The 20678-nt window shown below is 42.0% G+C and overlaps 1 protein-coding gene across 14 annotated transcripts in view; it reads left to right on the top strand.

Annotated features, from left to right (window-relative positions):
* The window catches only part of Vps54 (VPS54 subunit of GARP complex), a 203874-nt gene that overhangs the window by 32416 nt on the left and 150780 nt on the right, over nt 1-20678 (top strand). For 3 of the 14 annotated variants that reach the window (XM_087216331.1, XM_013074026.3, XM_004849983.3), the window contains exon 1: nt 16065-16557. The exons of the other annotated variants lie outside the window; for them this stretch is intronic. The gene's annotated coding sequence lies outside the window, so the exon portion shown is untranslated. Of the gene's footprint in view, nt 1-16064; nt 16558-20678 lie in introns of those variants that run through there. 14 annotated transcript variants of the gene reach the window in all.

Below are 20678 nucleotides of genomic sequence, written 5' to 3' on the forward strand. Positions count from 1 at the left end.
GCTACAATAAACCTTTCCTCCTTTAACTTTGGGTGTCAGGTATTTTGTCTCAGCTATGAGAAAAGTAACTAAGACACTTACCAAATTCCTTTTTCATCATTTATTGATGTATCATTCCCTAAGTGTAGTGTGGGACACAGAGCATTGTATAGATAGTCCTTAAGCCAGGCTTGGAAATTGACTTTTACCATTAAAATATTACCTGTCTTACCCCTTTGAACCTCCATTTCCTTGCCTGTCAAATAAGAATCCTCTTCTGTTTCAAAAGTCTAATTTAGACTGGATATGGTGGAGTGTGCCTGTAATCCCAGCACTTAGGAGGCTGAGGCAGGGTGATCACCATTAGTCAAGACTAGCCTGGGCTACATAGTAAGTTCAAGACTAACCCAGTTTAAGAACTTCACAGTGAGACCCTGTCTAAAAAACATAACAAAACAAAAAACAAACAAAAAACCCATCCTCCCAAAAAACTCAAAAAACAAAAAAATTGTTTTTCAATATTTTCCTTCTTTTGAGTTTATTGTTTTTATTTTATATAGAACCTTAAAAGCTAACAAATGAAAATATGGAAGGAGGAAAATGTGGTTCTAAATATAAATTTATGCTGGACATGATAGCACATGCCTATAATCCCAGCACTGGGAAAGCTGAGGCAGAAGGATCGCCAAGAATTCCAGGCCAGCCTGAACTACAAAGTGAGACCCTGTCTCAGAAACAAACAAAAACCAATAACTAAAGTTAGAGTTTTGGAAGTAGAACTTCTAAACTGAAATCAAATCTGATTAAAAATTTGTTTTTATTAAAGCTCAGAAATTCATAGAAGTAAAAGTAATTAATTCTAGAAAACAGATATTTTACTGCCTGATGGAATGAAAACCAAAACGATTGGTGGCATAAGAATTAAATGATCTTTATATTGCATTTAGGTAATCAGGGAAAGTTACTGTGTAATTGCAATCCATTGTTATATTAATCTTTTACTTTAGATTCTGGTTGTGAAGTCTTTTTGGTTTCATGATATTCAGTGATGTTTTATCTGTTTATTTTGCTTGTACAATATTTTTGTACTGCTTGGTTTTCTTACCTTTAAAATATTACATAGTGGTGTAAAAATTTGTATTCCTATTGCTTAAGAGGTTCTTTCTGAATGACAGCTAATGTTAAGTCATGTACTCAATTGATGTATAAAGTGGTTATTGTGGAAATCCCTAGAGAGGCCAAGTATAATTACCATTTCTGGAAACATGGCTTTTAAATTGTCCATAACTTTCCTAGAAAATTTTTAAATGAAAATTTTTTTCCTAGAAATTTTTTTTGGGGGTTACTAAATTGAACCCAGGACCTTCACACTGAGCTACATCTCAAGCCAGCCTTTTTTTATTTGTTTGTTTTTTGTTTTTTGGTACTGGGGATCAAACTCGGGTCCTCATGCTTGCGAGGCAGGTGGCAGAACCATTGAGCTAAATCCCTGGCTCCAGCCTTTTAAATTTATTTATTTTTTAAATTTTGAGACAGAGTCTTGCTAAGTCCCTAAGTTGCCCAGCCTGGGCTTGCAATCCTTCTGCCTCAGCCACCCAGAGTGCTGGAATTATAAGCATGTGCCACAATGCCCAGTTTAAACTAATTCCTCATTCTGCTTAGTGTATGGAAGAAGGTGTCTTATATTTATAACTTTTTTTCCTGCTTAGTATATGGAAAAAAGTGACTTACAAGAGCCCAATTGTCTTTATTATCCATTCATTATTTCAATAAGTCTTTATTGAGGCCTTGCTTTATACCAGGCACTATTCTAAGTGTTGGGAGGTAAATAGAAAACAACAGATACAACCCTCCACCCTCAGGAAGCATGCATTCAGGTGGTGAGATCAGACAATAAGTAGGCAAAACATAGTGGGTTAGATAATAATAAAAACTAAGGAGAAAGATAAAGGAGAAAAGCATACAGAGCATGGTGTTGCAGTGAGAAATATGGGTGTCAAGGGATGCTTCACCAAGAAGAAATTCAAATAAAGACCTGAGGGAGATATGGGGGCTAGCCAGCCATATGGATCTCTGGGGGTATTCCAGGCAGGTAGAGGGAAGAGTATGTGCAAATACTCTGAGGCTAGAACATGCCTAACATGTTTCAGGAAAACTGAAGAGGCCGATGTGGCTAGAGCAGAAAGAGAAATGGAGAAGCAGGAGAGGATGAAGTCAGAGAGATAAGAATGAGATGAGCTCATCGGGCCTTGCAATGAGTTTACATTTTACTCTAAATGAGATGGGAGCTTCTGAAGGACTTTAAGCAACAAAACGGTATGATCTGACTTACGTTTTTACAGGATGAAGCTGATGATTGTGCTGAAAGTAGAATGGTAAGTGATAAAGGCAGAAACAGAGATGCGAGGTAGGAGGCCTTTGCAATAATCCAGGCAAGTAGAATCATTGCAGTGCACAACTCCAGAAAGTATGGTTCACTGTGCAGTTTCTGTGAATGGTGCATTCTGTAATGTGCAGCATAGTATAGCCCAGTAGCTGCAGTTGGGCACCTCAGGAGAGATGACTTGGACCAGGGTAAATACAAAATGAACGATGAGAAGCATTTAGTTTAGATAATTTTGAAGGATTTTCCGACACATTAGATGTGTAATATGAGAGTCAAGAATGATTTCAGTGGGCCGAGGATTTAGCTCAATGGTTTCGCCACCTGCTGCGCAAGCACAAGGACCCGAGTTCAATCCCTGGTACCAAAAGAAAAAAAAACAACAAAGAATGATTTCAATGCTGGGTGTGGTGGCGCACACCTGTAATCCCAGCACTCGGGAGGCCGAGGCAGGAGGATCACTACAAGTTTGAGGCCAGCCTGGACTACATATGGAGATCCTGCCTGAACCCCCTCAAAAGAATGATTTCAAGGTCATCCATCAATTTCATAAATTGTTAATATTCATTATGCCAAGTACCATTCATTAAAGGGGAGTAATTCATATTTATTTTTTAATTTGATAAATATTTATTGAAAGTCTAATATGTAGAATATGTTTACAGATTCTGTAGGAAATTCTGGTTTTTTTGGTACCAGGGATTGAACTTGGGTCCTTCCGCTTGCAAGACAGGCAGCGGAACCACTGAGCTAAATCCCTGGCCCTCTGTAGGAAATTTTTGAAGAACTAGTATAGCCTCAAAAGCAAAAAAACTCTGACCTGGAAATATCTACAATTTACAATATTTACAAATTTAATTTGTTAGACAAAATCTTCATAGATAAAAGAACCAAATACCATATAAATTTATTCAATATAAAGCAAAAATATAATAATGGTAGTAACAAAGTGGTATGATCCAATTCTTAAATATTTTAAAATTTGTCAAGATATGCCCATATCTTTAATTACCATAATCCTTCTTCAGTCTTTTCAACAACTTATTCACCATAGTATTCTGATAGTAACATGCCTGTGTATTTCCCACTCAGAATGCTAGGCTAGATAAGCTCCACAGTTGACTCCTGCCCCAGGAGGGAGTGTACAAAAGGCTTCATGCCTGAGCTAGGAAACTACCTGTTTCATGTGCTCTTTCATGTTGCTGTCTCAGATTGCATTTTTGACAATTTGATTGAGAATTCATAATCTTACTCTGCTCCCTCATTCCTATTTGTCTAGCTTCTGACTTGGCAATTTTCATGCCTTCTGATCATTTATTTTATTTGTGGCTCTTTGGCTTATGAGGACTGTTGAGATGTTGTTGGCTTCACCCACCTCATTCATAGCCATCCATATCTTGCCACTTCCCATTTCACTATTGTGGGTTTCACTAATTCAGCTCTCCTAAGAATAATGAGGTAGTGGAGATATAATGATTATGATCATTAATGTTTTTAAGTACTGACTATGAGCTATGCTCTAAGCTATGCTCATTTAAGTAAATTTCAAATGTAATCTTCACAGCTAACATATGAATTAGGTACTACCACTATTTCCATAAGGAACTCATCTTTAAAGAGCTTAAGTAACATGCTTAATGTTATTTAGCTAGAAAGTGGAAGAGCTGGGATGTAAACAAAGGGCCCATGGTGAATATGCCATAGCATGTCCTTTTGTAGTTTATGCATGTAAGAAGGAAGGAAAAAAGTCAATCCCAGCAACATTCTCTAAACTTTCAAGGACTTTATGTGTAATAATTATCTTTCTAATATTGTGGATTTATCACTTTATTAATTTTGCCAAGCTCAATTTGCAGATGACATTTGCAATACTACCAGACCTATTTTAAAGATATTGATACTAGAGTTGATTTGAATGACCTGTTAAAAATACTAATTTCATCCTTAAAACAATTCTATTATTAGCCTAATTTTATGTGAGAGAAAAATAAAGTGCTTATTGTCCCTATTTGCAAATGAAGAAACTAAGGGTTAGACACTGAGATCAAAGTCATATAGCTAAAGTGTCAACACTGAGTAGAAAACACAAGGGTAGCAAAACTCCAAAACCTGTTATACTAATCATTCGAGGTGGAATACAGAATTCAGGGTAGCCTCCCATGGTTCCAACTTCCTCGTGTTCAAACACATTCCTTGAGTGTGAGTGAAACTTTTGACCTGCTTCTGAAGCACAGGATATAGTGAAGATAAAAAGGTATCAGTCTGTCTAGCTATCGGATTCATTTAGAGATGTTAGAGAAACTCATTGGCTTGTCAAAGGAAGAAGCTGTTGGGAAGACACACAGGGCAAGGACCTATAGTAGCCTCTGGGAGCTAGGGGTAGCCTCCAGGAAGCCAGAGATTTCAGTCCTGCAGCTGCAAGAAAATGAGTTCTTTAAAAAAAAAAAGAGTTCTGCCAATAACCTGAGTGGCCTTTGAAGAAGATTCTTCCCACTGAAGCTTTCAAATAAGAACACAGCCTGACTGATGCTTTGATTACAGACTTTTAAACAGAAGACTGGCTAAGCCAGAAATAGTGAACCTTTTAAAGTTTTCAGTGATACAACAGCCTCCTGCAGCACATGTGCCATAGTTTTGCCACCTCTGGGGTAAGCTATGCCCAGACTTCTAATTTACAGAAACTATGATGTAGTAAATGTGTTGTTTTAAATGGCTAACTTAGTGGTAATTTATACATACTTACAGAAAACTCCTACTGGCTAGAATGGGTCTTTAGCTGCATGGAAGGTGGAAATCAAATATGAGCTGGTATTTGAGCTTAATTGACAACCATAACTGTTGTCACTTTCTCTTCAGGGCCCTTTAAGAGAATATCCTTGTACTAGCTTTCAAGATGTAACTTATCAGCTGAGTGTTCTTGCTCAATTTACAGAGAAGTCATGAACTGGCAAAGTGTAGCTCTTTTAGTGTTAAAAGCCCTGGGCTTTGAATGCCAGCAGCTATAAGCTTTTTTTTTTTAGTACTGGTGGCCCTCCTTGCTACTTGGAGTGAGCAGTTATCAGCAGGTCAGGAACTCTTCTGGCCATCAGAGATGAAAGCTTGTAGCTATTTTTCATTGCTCTCCATTGTCCTCTGCCCTAGCATGCTTTAATGTTGCCAACTCTGGCTCCTGATGGGTTTCAAAGCCAGAAGCCTTTGGTTTTACCAGCTCCTAGTGTGTGAGCTCAGCATGCTGAACTAGAGATAAAAATCAAGAATAGGAAAAAATATGCTATCAGAAAAGAATGGTACATGTGCAGTGTTAGACTTTGTTTGGTCATGGATGGGGCAGCACCTCCCTGTAGACCTAGAAGATGAGGGCTGCAGAAGGGTAGAATCATCCAGAGATGTCATAGAGCAGAGTCCTCTGGGATAAATACCAGACTCAACCCTGCTACTTGTAGTAAAGAGAGACTACCTAGGCAGGCATTGTACGAGCAGTGAGGCTTATTTATTTAATGTTCTTGTGCCAGTGAGCAGGCTGAGTTTGAAGGGGAATCAGCACAGAGCGGACAGAGAACAAATGATATAAAGGGAAGGGGCAAGGTTGCTGTCTTACGGAATTTGGGCGCATAGAGAGTGAAGTTGCACTTCTCAGGATGGACAGTGGTTGCAGATGTCATCAGGCTTCCGGGAACTGCATTGGCTGGGCTTTGTTCTCCTTTCAGGCTTCCTGCACATCCACTGCTGAGGCTTGATGGCACCTGCGCCACGCTCAGTGCTGTGCTCCTGCCTGTGCAGTTACCATGGAGATTGTGTACACTCTGGCCCAAGTGGTTGCCTTACCCACCAGATATGACATTCCCGTCTTTTTTGTTGTTGTAAAGAAAAAGGGGAGAGTGGGGAAGTGGATGTTGTTTCTCATGGCTGCTTAATGGAGGACATGTGGGCCACACAGATACATACATTAATTGGGACAGAGATCTCGAGGGACAAAATGGTACAGGAGGGTGGTCAGAACTAGTATTTGTTTTGATGACTGATTGGCGATAGCCTGATTTTGATTTTGTAGGAATTGTGAAAAGACCCTCAAGAGGCATGGCCCAAAGAGGAGGAGAAGGAGGAGAATAGAGACAAGAGGTCCAGTTAATGGAAGGAGCCATGAGGCCCAGTCTTAAATATTGGTCTAAGTGTTAGACAGATATTGTCTAATTTCTGAAACCTTTTTGGTTAGCTTTTTTGTTGTGTCTTGCACTATGTCTGACTGGTTGGTATAAAAGCAACATTTTGTCTTAGGAAGATGTATAAGGTGCCATTTTGACTGTGAGAGGATTTAAGCATCTATGATTTTGGAAGGCTACTGCCACCAGGCAGTCTATCTGGTTCTGTAAGGTAAGAATGGAGTGAGCTATTTTTTGAGGCTGTCAGAAAGGTCTCAGGAGAGGGAACGTAATAGAGAGATAATAGGTCCCTACATTGTTAGATTGGGGTTTTAATGGCAGCAGGCAGGCTAGGGTGGGTGTGAGGGGAAGGAGAATAAAGAGATGGAAATTTCTCATGAAAGCAGAGAGAGGTAATAAGAGTGGCAACAAGGTTGATAGCGATGTCTCCAGCTGGGCCTCAGGGTTGTAACAGAGTGTGGGTGAGTGGCCCAGGCAGACATCTCCACAGTTGGTCAGACACCAAAGGAAGACTTTTTTTCCTGGGGAGTGTTCCATGACCAGTGCTGGGTTTAAATGGCACAGAAAGTAGAATGAGCCTCTCTCTGTCTCAGCAGGCAAGGGGATGGGAGGAGGAAGAGGGGAACCTAATCAGGGTGAGGGCAAGCATGAGCATGAGGAGTGATTGATATGGAGCCCTAACAGGATTATAAGTAAAACCTACAGGAGAATGTATAGTAGTAACACAGGCTGTTTAGGGTCCTCTTTACCAGTCATTGAATAGGAAGAGAGCAAGAAGGAAGGAAAAAAATGATCTCTTCTGGGGAGAAGTCACATAGAGTGTCCTGAAAAAGGAGATCTTTTATCTTCATAAGGAAACACTCAAGAGTGGAAGCCTGAGGGTGAAACCAAGTAAGATTGAAGCAGACTGATTGAAGGAAGTGGGAAAAGTGGTAGGATAAGTAGGGGCAAGATATTTAAGTGTCTTCTGGAATTAGGCTCAGCCTGAGGGAAGTAGGAAAGAATACTGGTGGTTTTTTATAAGGAGGAGTCAGGCAAGTTATCAGCAGGATGCAGTTTCATCCAGGAGCGATGTATCTATGGTGGGGGGGTGGTTTAAAGATGGACAGTCATCAGGGTTAGGCTAGCTTCATAAGGCTGTATGTGAGGAGAAGGCAAGAGGAGGTTAGCAGCATGTTGGATCTCTTTTTAGGCTTTTTGCAGACCTGGGAGACAGTCTCTGATGGGACTGGCTTCTGGGCTGAGTTTTGGCCCAAGTAGAAAGGTGTGGCCAAATAAAAGCTCAAATGGACTATATCCCATAAGTTCCTGGGGGGTGGCTCAGATGTGAAGGAGAGCAATCAGGAGCAGGGAAATCCAGTCTTGATGGAGATGAAGTGTGAGATTAGTGAGGTGGGCATTGAGGAAGTCATTGGCTCTCTCTACTTTTTTGGATGATTGAGGCTGGTAGGGGGTGTGGATATTTTATTGGATTAGTGAAAGCTGGGTCACTGTCTGGTGGAATAGAAGTAGGAAGGCCAAACTGAGGATAATATTGGCTAAGAGGGAGTTGACAATGGCTGAGGCCTTTTCTGAACCTGTGGGAAAGGCCTCTACCTATCCAGTAAAAGTATTAACCTAGACCAGGAGTTATTTTAGCTTTTGTATTTGTGGGATGTAGGTGAAGTTACTTTGCCAGTCCTGAGTTGGAGAAAAACCTTGTGCTTAATGGATAGGTAGGAAAAGGAGGGGGCTTTAGAAAGCCCTGAGGTATAGTTGTGTGGGAAACACAGCATTGAGCAGTGATGGTTTTACAGGAGGGAAAGCAGATAAGAAGCTCAAGCAGTTGGGGTAAGGGTCTGTAGTCTGAGTAAAAATTGTCATGAAAGGATGAAAAAATGACTTGGGCCTGTGAAGTGAGAAGGAGGAACTTTTTCTGGCTTAGGAACCATCTATCTTTGGTAGGGAGGCTTGATATTGTTGGTGTTCAGAAAAGGAATAGGCTGAGGTTATGTGAGAAAGGGCCAAGTATTGATTCTTGGGGGTTGGGATCTGGGAGATCAAGTGGATGTGTTCTGGAGGTAGGGCTCAGGTATGCCTGTGGAGAATGATGTCCAGATACGTGGACGATGAGGAAGAGAGTTGGGCCTTAGAGAGAAATACCTGGTATCTCTTGGAATCTAGATGTTGCAATAATAAGAGGGTATCTTTATGGGATGACTCATATGAGGGGCTGTAGAGGAGGAAGTCATCTACACACTATATGAGATGAGAGGAAGAGGGGTGAAAGGAGAGCAAGTCATGGGTAAGGGCCTGATCAAAACAGGGGAGCTGTCTTGGAAACCTTTCGAGAACACAGTCTAAGTCAGCTGTCAGAACTGATGTGTGTCAGGGTCTGTCCAGGTGAAGGCAAAAAGGGGCTATGAGGAGGGGTGCAGGGAGATAGTGAAAAAGGGACCTTTTAGGTCTAAGACAGAGTAATGAGTGGCAGATGGAGGGACATAGGAGAAGAATGTGTAGGGGCTTGGCACCATAGGGTGTATGGGAAGGACAATTTGGTTGACAGCATTGAAATCTTGTACCAGTCTGTAAGTGTGGATCTGAAGGGAAATTGATAGGGATTAAGAGACTGTGTTGAAATAGGTGATAAATAATAGGCTGTAGTTCCCATAAAGTCGGGTCAGAGATGGGATACTGTCATTGGGCAGGAAAGAGGTGGTTAGGCTTGAGAGGGATGGTAAGGAATTGGGATGAAGCCAGAGATGGAGTGGAAGTTATCCAGGACTTTGGGGTTGAGATGAGGAGAAATAATGGGAGCCTTGGGGCGTGGCAGGGAAAGGGAGAACAGGGTAGGTATAAGCACTGATTGTGTCCCAGGGATGATCAGAGTGGCCAACAGTTTGGCTAAGATGTCTCACCCCAAAAGGGGAATGGGACAGGTAGGGATGATTAAGGAGTGTAGGCAAAGGTGTTGGCCCAAATGACAGCAAATTGGGGGCATTTAAAAAGGTCTGGAGACTCCATCAATGCCCACAACAGTAGTTGGGGCCAGAAAGACAGGTCCTTGAAAAGAAAGAAGGGTGGAGTGAGTGGATCCTGTATTGATTAAGAAAGAGATTGACTTACCCTCTACCATAAGAGATACCCAGAGTTTTGTGTCCAAAACGGTCTAGGGGGGCCTCTGAGGCCTCTGGGAGGCATCAGTCCATGGTGGCCAGGCCAAGAAGGTCTGGAAAAGAGCCAGTTGGGGGTCTCTGGGGTTGTGGCCCAGAAGTGGCAGGGGTGACTGGCAGTGGTGGGTAATCAGACTTCCAGAGAGGACCCTTGTAGGAAGGACATGGCTTGGAGAGAATCTTGGGCTGCAGACATTCCCTAGCCCAGTGATTGTTCTGGCAGCGTTTGGAGCATGGCCCTGGAGGGGTGCCTCAAGTCAGAGGTTCCCCTGATCCCTTTGAGGTCAACTCAGTAGTTGACTTTGGGGAACTTCTTATGGTGGAGGCAAGCAACTGCATCTCAGAAATGTGTTGTTTTTGAGCACTTTTATCTCTGTTATTAAAGACCTGGAAGGCCAGATTGATTAGCTCCTACTGTGAAGTTTGAGGTTCAGTCTCCAATTTTTTTGTAGGTTTTTTTGTTTTGTTTTGTTTTGTTTTTGTTTTTGTTTTTTATGTCTAAGGATCCTGTTTGATAGTTTTAGTTTGGATCTTCTTGGGGAACAGCCCTAGGGGCCTTTTGGAAGGTTGGGCCGAAGGGGCCTATGGTCGTCCCCACAGGACCAAGCCAGGGAATATAGCCGTTTCTGTTCATCTAGGGAGAGAGTAGAACTGAGGATGACAGTTAAATCAGCCCAGGTGAGGCTATATGACTGTGTCAGCTATCTGAAGTGTGGCTGGATGTCCCTGCTGGACTGAGGGGATCACTCTGGGCCAGGGCTCTTCTGCTGGAAAAGGGGGGTACTGGGGAGGGGTGGAACCCCTTACCAGGGCACACAGCCCAGTTGGCCAAGTGCCAGAGCTCTGAGAGCACACAGAGGTCTCAGGGCACACAGGGGTTTTAGAGCTGTCCTAAATTCCATAGGCACATGGGGCTGTTAGGGCAGCTCTGAGATCCCAGCTGTGCAGGGTCTTGGGTTATGCTGGGCACTGGGAGTGTGCAAAGATCCCAGGGGTGTGTGGTTCTTTAGGGGACATGCAATGGGACAAGTGTGGTGAAGGTTGCAGTGCTGTGGGGTCAGATCTGAGGTGCCCAGTTGACTCCGAGCCTGGTTCAAAGGGATGGAAAGCAGGCTCTGTCTGGGCTCTGACATGCTGTTTGTTGCCAGGAGGGAGGGAGAGAGGAAGGGGGAAAGCAGCATGGCGATGGGCTGCTATGATGGGGGGAGCTGGTACAGGAGGGTGGTTAGAGTCAGAGAGTAGCATTGGATAGGCCGGAGACTTGGTGGGGGCTGCTTAGGGACAGTGGGGTTTTCAGGAGGCCTGGGAATGGCAGGAGGCTCAAGGAGGGAGGTGTAGCTACTTGGTCAGATGGTCCAGAGCTCACAGCCTGGTTTGGCTTGAAAGCCATGGAGTGGGGCAGGGTGGAGGTAGGGGTGGGGAGCTGTGTTGGGGTAGACTGTAGCAGGGCACAAGGAGGGGCATAGCTGGGCTCTCAGAGTGCTTGTGGATGGAGTACTCTGCAAGATGGGAAGAGTGTCTGGGGTTCCCCAAGACAGGACCCCCACACCCAGCACTCAGGGTGGATGTGCCACCTGTGGGGTGGGGGCCACATTAATCAGGAAGGGGAGGAAGAGGAAGAGAAAGAACAGCCTAAGCAGTGGCTACATGTGGTGCGCCATGGGCAACCTGAACCCCGAAGCCTGGGCCTGTGTTTGGAGGTGGCCCTGGGGGGCTCAGGCCAGGTATGGACTAACTCATTTACAGAGCCAGGCAGCCACAGGCAGCAGTGAGGAGGGCAGGGTGGCACACTGCACAGGCCTTCGTTTTCCTTGTCTGGGTTGGACTCCAGAGAGGGTTGCAGTATTATGGGTTTTTGGCATCAAATGTATTAAAGAAAGAGAGACCACCTGGGCAGGCATTGTGCGAGCAATGAGGCTTGTTTATTTAATGGTCAGGCACCCAGCAAGTGGGCTGAGTCTGAAGGTGAGTCAGCATAGAATTGGCAAAAAACAAAGAATTTAAAGGGAAGGGGTGGGTGGATTTGCTGCCTTATGGAATTTGAGGGCGGGTGCCAGGTGTAGTGGTGTACACCTGTCATCCCAGCACTTGGGAGGCTGAGGCAGGAAAATCGCTGTGAGTTCAAGGCCAACCTGGGCTATATAGTGAGTTCAAGACCAGCCTAAACTATAGGGAGACCCTGTCTAAAAAAATTAAAAAGTAGGAATTTGAGGGTGGAAAGAGTGACATCATACTTCTCTGTGAGAGGCAGTAGTGGCAGGTGTCATCAGGCTTCCTGTAACTGCATTGGCTGGGCTTTGTTCTTCTTTAAGGCTTCCTGGACATCCTCCACAGAGGCTTGATGGCACCTGGCCAGGCTCAGGGATGCACTCCTGCTGGCATGGTTGCCATGGAGTTGGTGGCACTCCAGCCCCCACTCTGGGTGACACTACTGTCAAAGGAAATATCTTAATGTAGTGGCCATGAATGCCTGGTACAGCTGAGTTGGCTCAAGACATTTAGGGCAGACATGTAATAAAAGTACCATTTGGGGAGTTGGGCCCTTCTGTCCTGTTTCAAAACTAAAATACTATACTACCTGGGTTTTCCCTATGCTTGGAGTGCACTCAATTCTTATTAAATGGTAGCTGGTATTTTTATGATAATCATAATGGAAATTTTGAATGTTAGAGTCAGAGAATGGAAACAGAGAAATGTAAGAGTTAAATAATTGCTTCCAAAATAGAAAAACAGCTGATACAGAAGAGACAAACAGATGGTATATTGAAAACTTGTAATTATTGAGTAGGTTGTTATCAAGTGAAATATTGTACAATTCTTAGTGGTGCTTATACTCACATTTAGTTTTAACATCTTACACCATACTCTATGTAAATTGGAAAATTTTCTACATTAAGATAATCCTGTAGTGCAAGGACCCAAGTTCGATCCCTGGTACCAAAAAAAAAAAAGATAATTCTATATTGAATATGAGGAAACATCAAAATATAGTTTCAGATTAGAGTCATACTGTTATAAATTATGTTTAGGCATTGTAACATTTTTTTTTTTTTTTTTGGTACCAGGGATCAAACTCGGGTCCTTGCGCTTATGCAGCAGGTGGCGAAACCACTGAGCTAAATCCCGGCCCTTAGGCATTGTAACATTTAAAAATGGCCCAAATATGGTAGAGAAAATAATTCAAGACATTGGATCAAAAATCCAAACCCTGATGAAATAACTACCTGCATAATACTTTCAGTTTATAAGTACACGTGGTTTTGCTTACCAAAGATAATTTATTTATACTAAACACACAATCTAATTATAAATACTTGGCTGAAGAATAGGTTAGAGAACTTGAAGGAATTTCCATTTGATAAACTCAGGTTTACTATTGCAAAATAAAAGGGGCTAGTACTCATATTTTTCTAAATTGCAAAATAATTTTCCTGTTTGTTCCTTATACCAGCACCTCCTTTCCTGTGTGTATTTATATTGATACATGAATATATAGTTTCTTCTTTTTCTTTTTGGTACCAGGGATAGAACTCAGGACCTTGTACTTGTGAGGCAGGCGGCAGAACCACTGAGCTAAATCCATGGCCCTGAATGTATAGTTTCTTTTCTTTCTTGTGTGTGTGAGGTATGGTACCAGGGATTGAACCCAGGGCCTTTGCACTGAGCTACATCTCAGCCCCTTTTTTATTTTATATTTTCAGATTACGGTTTGCTAAGTCAGTAAGTTGCCCAGCCTGGCCTCAAACTTGCAGTTCTTCTGCCTCAGCTTCCCAGAGTGCTGGGATTATAGGCATGCACCATCACACCTAGCTATGAATATATAGTAAATATGTCAAGAGCACTGCTAATAATATGGTAGTTAAGTATTTTCTTAATATTTGCTCTTTCGCGTCAATGACAGAACCTTCTATCAAATTGTCTTAATTTTCTGTCATCTATGATTTCTGGAAATGAGCACTGATAATATACTGATCTATATACATTTATTTCTAATTTGACATTTCTTTCTAATATTTAAATGATTCAAAATGATTCAAGAGATAGCAAATAAACCTAATAATGTGAATTTTTTACCTTTAAATGAAATTGTCTAATTTCTTTTCTTTCTCTCTCTTTCTTTTCAAACCTGATTAGTATTTACTTTTCAAGATTAAGACTTGTTCTATGGAAAGGTAAAAGTAAACACTGTGCTATCTCCCTTGAAGAATTAAGCACAATACTCAATGTATATTTTCTTCTTATGGTATGTTATCAACAGATGGATAATGAGGAAGCAAACCTGTTTGACTTGCTCTAGTGACCAGGAGCCACCCAATGGCTATAAATTAATCCATGTGCAAACTAGAACAAATTGGAATCTTTTTTGGAACAGAGTGGAGTATTTTTGAAAAGGCCAAAGCCAGGATTAAGGCAGCTTTTAAACTGTTGTTGGCTTCCTGATGTAGATTCAAAATATAGAAAACTGTTAAATCCATTTCTTAGTATAATGTGTGAACTGATTCTAGTCATAAAGTGAAAATATTTTTTTTTAGCCTTAGAGTAAATTTGGTTAATTCTTTCATTATTATAAAATTCATCTGTTTTTAATTTTAAAAAAATTTCATTGACAAATAATTGTATAAATTTATGGGATATACTGTGCTATTCAGATATATGTACAGAGAGTAGGGTAATTAAATCAACTGATTACCATGTCCATCACTTCAGCTTTTTCAAAGGATGAGAATATAGTCTGCCCTTTTGGCAATTTGGAAATACATATTATTATTAACTATAGTAACTATAGTTACTGTGCTGTGCAACAGAACACTGGAATTTATTCCTTTTAACTGAAACTGTGCCTTTGATCATCTCCCTATTTGCCATCTCCCATTCCCTACCCTTTGATAACTACCACTCTAGTCCACTTCTATGTAAACTCATTTAGTTTTATAAAAAATATGGAATATAGGAAGACATCTTTGTTATTTTATTTTTTATTTGGTTTGCTGTCTTATTTATTCATTTGCAGGATCTTGTTCATGTTAGGCAAGCTCTTTACCATTGAGCTATACCCTCAAGACCTTTTTATTTTGGGACAGATTCTTGCTAAATTGTCCAAGCTGCCCTCAAATTTGCAATCCTCCTACCTCAATCTGTGTAGTAGTTAGGCTTATAGGTGCACACAACCATTCCCGGCTTCGTTGTTGTTTTATAGTTAAATTTTAGGATTTTTATAGAATTTTAGGGAATTGTATTTAAAAATATAATATATGCCTTCTTCTCAACTATTTTTGTTGTTTTCCTCTTTGTCTTTCCCTTCCTCCAACTTTACCTCTTTGGTGGGTAAATTCTCTCACAAAGAGTTGTATTTGCAGTTTTTCAAAATGACTTCTTGAAAGTGAAACTTGCACCAATTTTTTCCCCCAGTTTCCAACTGTTAGGAGTTATTTTCACTTTTGATTTGTTAAAACATACTGAATACCTTCTAAATGCTTGAAACTTATTTTTAGGCAAACACAGTTTCAAAATGGAATAAAATCTTGCTAAAATTAAGACATAAGCACTCAAATGATTGATTGAAAACCTTTGAAAAAATTCTAAGACATTCCTTTTTTATGAATTGCACTTTATTAGTGTTAAGATTGCAAACTCTCAAACTGAGATGAATTGGAATATTAAGAATCACAATTAAGTTTATTAATAATAAACACACATACTTCCAAGAATCTCATTCTTGGGCCGGGGATTTAGCTCAGTGGTTCTGCCGCTTGCCTCGCAAGCGCAAAGTCCCGAGTTCGATCCCTGTACCAAAAAAAAGAAAAAAAAGAGGGGTAACTGATTTCAACATCAGGGAAATGTGATAGGTGCCCAGGAGGAAGGCCTGAAACTTGGATAAGACTTGACAAGGTTTCAATAGACATACATTATTTTCAGAGTCCAGTGGGTTGTTGTAGGGGTGGGTGGGGGTGACCTTTTCACCTTTAAAATGCATTAATCAGGAAAGTGAACAGCGTTACTTTGAGGGGGTGAAAGGAGAAGTGGAATCTTACAGAAATATCTGTTTTAAGAGGTGTTGGGGTGACTTAGGGACGTTTGGAGTCTGTTGGTGTGCGGGGTGGGCCAGGGCCACGCTGAAGAATCTAGTCCCAGACCCGCAGAATGCGGAAGACGGCGCCTCAGGACAACTCGGGGTGGGGGACGACGGAAATCAGCGAGGATTTCTGTTTTTGCGTGCTGGACTATTACAGGAGGCGCAGGGGAACCGCGCGGGGTGCTTCTACCCCCGGGGGAACGCCGGCTGTGCCGGCAGCGCGCCGCGGCCCGCCGAAGCTCCTCTCCCAAGGCGGCGGTGCTCACCCCAGGCCAGGGCCGCGGCCCTCCCGCCCCGGCAGAGCCGCGCGGTGGATTGTGGGCTGGGGGCTGCGGCGGCCTCTCGGCGGCCTCAGTACAATCTCCCCGGACCCAGCCGGGCCTGGCCGGCAGGGTGTGGGGAAATAGTGGAGCAGGGAGCAAAAACGCTAGGGACAGTGGTCGCGGCGCGGCGGCAGCGGCGGCGGCGGCTCCCCCGGAGGCTGGGGATGTGGGAGAGGCGGTGGCAGCAGCGGCGGAGGCGGCGCTGCGGACCCGGGGGAAACTGCTGGCTGACAGGACACCCGGGAGAGACGTGAGGGAGCCGCCGCTGCCGCCTCTCACCCCGGAGCAGAGCTGGGCTCAGAGGGCGGCCCTGTGCTCCCCGGCCGACAGGCCAGCCGGCGCTGGGCGGAGGCAGGAAGCCGGGCTCGGGCCTGGCCGGGCTTGAGGCGGCGGCGGCCGCGGAGCAGCAGCCTCGGCGCTACGCGGAGGGCTGGAGGCGGCGGCGATGCACTAGGCCTCACTCTGGGGCGGCTGCCCAGACCCGCAGGTAGGCGTCGGGCCAGCCAGCTGCCCTTGGGCGCGCGGCTCCTCTCACCCGGACCTCGGCGGCGAGGGAAGGAGAGCCCACCCCCTGGGTCCGCTCCCTGGCCCCGAGCAGACGGAGTTTCGGTCTCGAGCGGCCGGCCCCTAAGCTCCTGTTCCCCTCTCCGCTGTTCCTCTGCCTTGTCACTCTCCCTCTGGTGTCGCGGTTGGCAGCTGTGCTCCCCACTGCCCGTCAGCTGCTGCCGACTCCACTCTAGCACTTCTCACCCCCTCCGCGGTCCCGGCCCTGGAACTTCCGTCACTCCTCTTAGGCGCCGACCTCAAACTTTTCCTCTTCTTGCAGTCGGGCCCTTAGCCTCCCGTGGAACCCACTGGAATAATTAACCTTCGTGTGCGTGTGTGTGTGTGTGTGTGTGTGTAACCCACTGGAGTAATTAACCTTCGTGTGTGTGTGTGTGTGTGTGTGTGTGTGTGTAACCCAAAGAATAATTCGGTGTTTTGCCGTTTGGCAATTTACTTAACAATAATTGGTTCAATGATTAATTTTCTTCAGCTGTGCTTCCTTCTGTCTCCGGGTAGCTCCAAAGGCAGGGCCATCCTTGCCTTCTCGTTGTTGTTGGGAACTTTTTCCTGACCATTATAATTAGCCACTTGGTTTGTCAATGTGTTAAGTTTAGGATGGTTTTTTAAAAAGAATTTTAGCTGTCCAAAGTTGTAAAATAAGTGTTTTTCAAAAAAATTCCTTTTAACCAGCTTTATTTTTTGGCCTTTATAGAGGCATCTCTTTTGAAAGATTAAGTTGTTAGTGTTTTTGTTTCTAATTGGCTCTATTTCTGATTTGTCAAACTTAGGGCAGTTTTAACAGTAAACATTTACTGGGGAAGTGATATGATGAATTGTCGTATAGAGAGAAATATATTATTATGATAACTCAAGGTCCAGATTTTGATGTACATTCACTTTTGTAAGTGTTGGGGAGTTTTGATTGGAAAAGTATCCCGAGAGCCTAAATGGTTTCTAAGCAGGATGGAACAGATGGAATGTTGGATTGTATAATACAATATTACAGAGTTTGATTTCCTAGAAAGGGATATTGATGGTTTATAGCGATCTTTATCCTTCATGATGGTTTGGGTAAAAATATTCAATATGTATAATTGTTGTGATTTGGGAGATGTTTGCAACTTTGGGTTTTGGCTATTTTAAAATTATATTCTGTTTAGGATTATTACACTGTCACTGTTCTCAAATTGTAAAGGCTGTTCATGTTTTATTATTGATATTCATGTATTTTGTTCTTGTGGAGATATTGTTACAGCATTTGGCTTTCTGAAGTAGTTTGCAAAAGTATGACTGGTAAAATTATCCAAAGTTTGCTAGGAAAAGATTAAATTTGCATATTTTTTTTCCTGGAAAAGTTAACATTTCTTTCTGGATAAGATATTAAGTTTTTATGTCAGAATTCAAATCAAACCTTACATAACCCATGAAATGGCAAACTGCAGAATTTGCTCTTAATCATACCCCTTATCCTATCAATAAAGTTGATTAAAATTCCGTTTTCTTGCTCTTAGCTTTTGAAAACCAGTTTTATTGAGTTATAATTAATATACCATAAAGTACACTCATTAAAACTGTGCAATTCAATGGTTTTTAGTATGTTTACTAAGTTGTATGGCCATCACCATAATCTGATTTTAATATGTTTCATTGCCCCCACCAAAAAAAACCACAACGAACCATTGAGCCCATTAGCAGTTACTCCTCATTCTCCCACACCCATCCCCAGTTCTAGGCAACTACTAATATCTGCTTTCTATCTCAATATTTTTCTGATACGGGCCTCTCATATAAATGGCCTTTCAAAGCTTCTTGAGAAATTAGTCCTTTAAAATCAGCTTACATGTTTAAAATATTTTATTTGGATCAGGGAGTAACTGATCATTGGTATTAAAAGGTATAAACAACTGGAATATAATTGTGTCAGCATAAATACAAAGTTTGAAGAGAGAAAAAAGGTCTGAATGGCTTCAGTGACCTCAAGAAGTAGTTTGGTCAGCTGCGCGGGGGGGGGGGCGTGTCAGTAAGTAAAAATGGGAGATGTATCAGAATTATCAGGTTGGAAAGGATTTTAAAAGGTAATCAGCTTATTCCTGCTTGCCTTACAAATAGCAGGAACCAGATGAAGAAATCTGAAGGGTAGAAGCCTGAATCTCCAGGATTCATGCATTGAGAACCACAGTGTGGCATGTGAAACAAAAAAAAGGGGGAATGTTGGGAGTGTCAGGATGGTTTAGATGTTTGAATTGTTTAAGTTCTTCTACATATATATGTACAGGTGTGATTGAAATGTATGGTGAATGTTTAAACATTTATTACAGTAAAAGAAACATTGCCATTAATTCTCCTCAAGCCCCCCCCCCCCCCAAGTCAAACACACTTATTCCATCATTCTTGCCATTTTTCTGAAGCATTTCTGGAAGTTTTCTTTCATGAGTGTATTTAAAAGGTGTGTTAAAAAATATGGTGAGCGGGGCCTGGGGATGTAGCTCAGTGGCAGAGCCCAAAAACAATGAATGATATTGACGAGTACCAGCCACAGAAAGGCATACTCATAAAAGATTATTACTGTGTGCCCTCATCTACCTTATTCACTGGATCTGGCACCTTGTGATTTCTGACTCTTTCCCAAAGTCAGAATGACCATGAAAGGTAGAGTTGAATTCAGGACATCCAGGGAGCCTTGATAGTGCAACTAAAACACTCACAAAAGAGGACTTCCAGAAGTGCTTCACAAAGTGGCAAGAATGGTGGATAAACTTGAGGCACTCATAGGTAAATGGATGCAATTTGAGAGCATAACGTCAAGTCAACTAAGTCAGACATACAAGCTTAAATATTGCATAGTTTCTCTTACATAATATTTATAAGTTATATATATACACACACACAAAGAGCAAAATAGAAGATAAATAGGAGAGTTCACATAATTCCCTGAATTACTCTACTATTTTAAAAGTATTTTAATATATATGCTAACTCATTATACTACTAGTTGTTTTTCCTAGTTCATTGAAAAGAATTTTGTGCTATTATCTGTTTCTTTCTTTTTTTTTTTAGTACTGGGGATCGAACTCAGGTCCTTGTGCTTGCACAGCAGGCAGCGAAACCACTGAGCTAAATCCCTGGCCCTATCTGTTTCTTTTTTGTAAAAATCTTTTTTGACTATGTCTTGTACTCTGAGTAACTACTTTGAAGGTAGTGATACACAGTATATTATTCTTATTATTTTGTTATGAAATTTGTTTTATTTTCATATAAGATAAAAGTGGCAAGAACGATGGGATAAGTGTGTCTGGAAGGGGAGTATTTTGAAGGAGATTAGTGGTAATGAGTCTTACTGTAATAAATTTTTAAAATTTAAACATTCACTGTATTTTTTGATAACTGTTCATAGTTGGCCTTTTGCTAACAGAGCTGTGAAAAAACTAGACATTTCTCCCACTTTGAGGACAAGTAGGTGACTAAAGGTACGCATGTTTTAAAGACTTCTAAAAAATGCTTTAACTTAAAGTTAAACAACGATATCTTCTTTAACTTGGGACCTTGTGCTTGCGAGGCAGGGGGCAGAACCACTGAGCTAAATCCCTGGCCCTACCATCATATTTTTAAAAATCCAAATTTTAGCCGGAGATTTAGTTCAGTGGTTCCACTGCCTGCCTTGCAAGCACAAGGACCCGAGTTCGATCCCCAGTACCATTAAAAAAAAAAAAAATCCAAATTTTAGAAACAAAATTATAATTAATAAGACTGTTTGGAGTCCTCCTTTTTTAAAGATCCAGGGCCCTAACATCTAAAACAATGGTTCTCAAAGGATGATTTTGGCTTCCTGGAGACATTTTGATTGTCACAACTAAAGGGGGAGTGCTATTGGCATCTAGCCAGGAATATTGGAAAATATTGTACAATGTACAAGACATACTACACTCACACACAAGGAAGAATTAATTATCTGATTCGAAATGTCAGTAGTATTGTTATAAACCTATGGTTTGTATGATTTTGTCAAGGTCCTGAACTTCTATTCTTGATCCCTAATGGGAGGGAAATACTTAGTGAGTGCTG

Source organism: Heterocephalus glaber, unplaced genomic scaffold, assembly GCF_053883595.1.
Source record: "Heterocephalus glaber isolate CG9 unplaced genomic scaffold, H.glaber_assembly_v1.0 deba00001457, whole genome shotgun sequence".
In the NCBI taxonomy this organism is placed as follows: Eukaryota; Metazoa; Chordata; class Mammalia; order Rodentia; family Bathyergidae; genus Heterocephalus; species Heterocephalus glaber.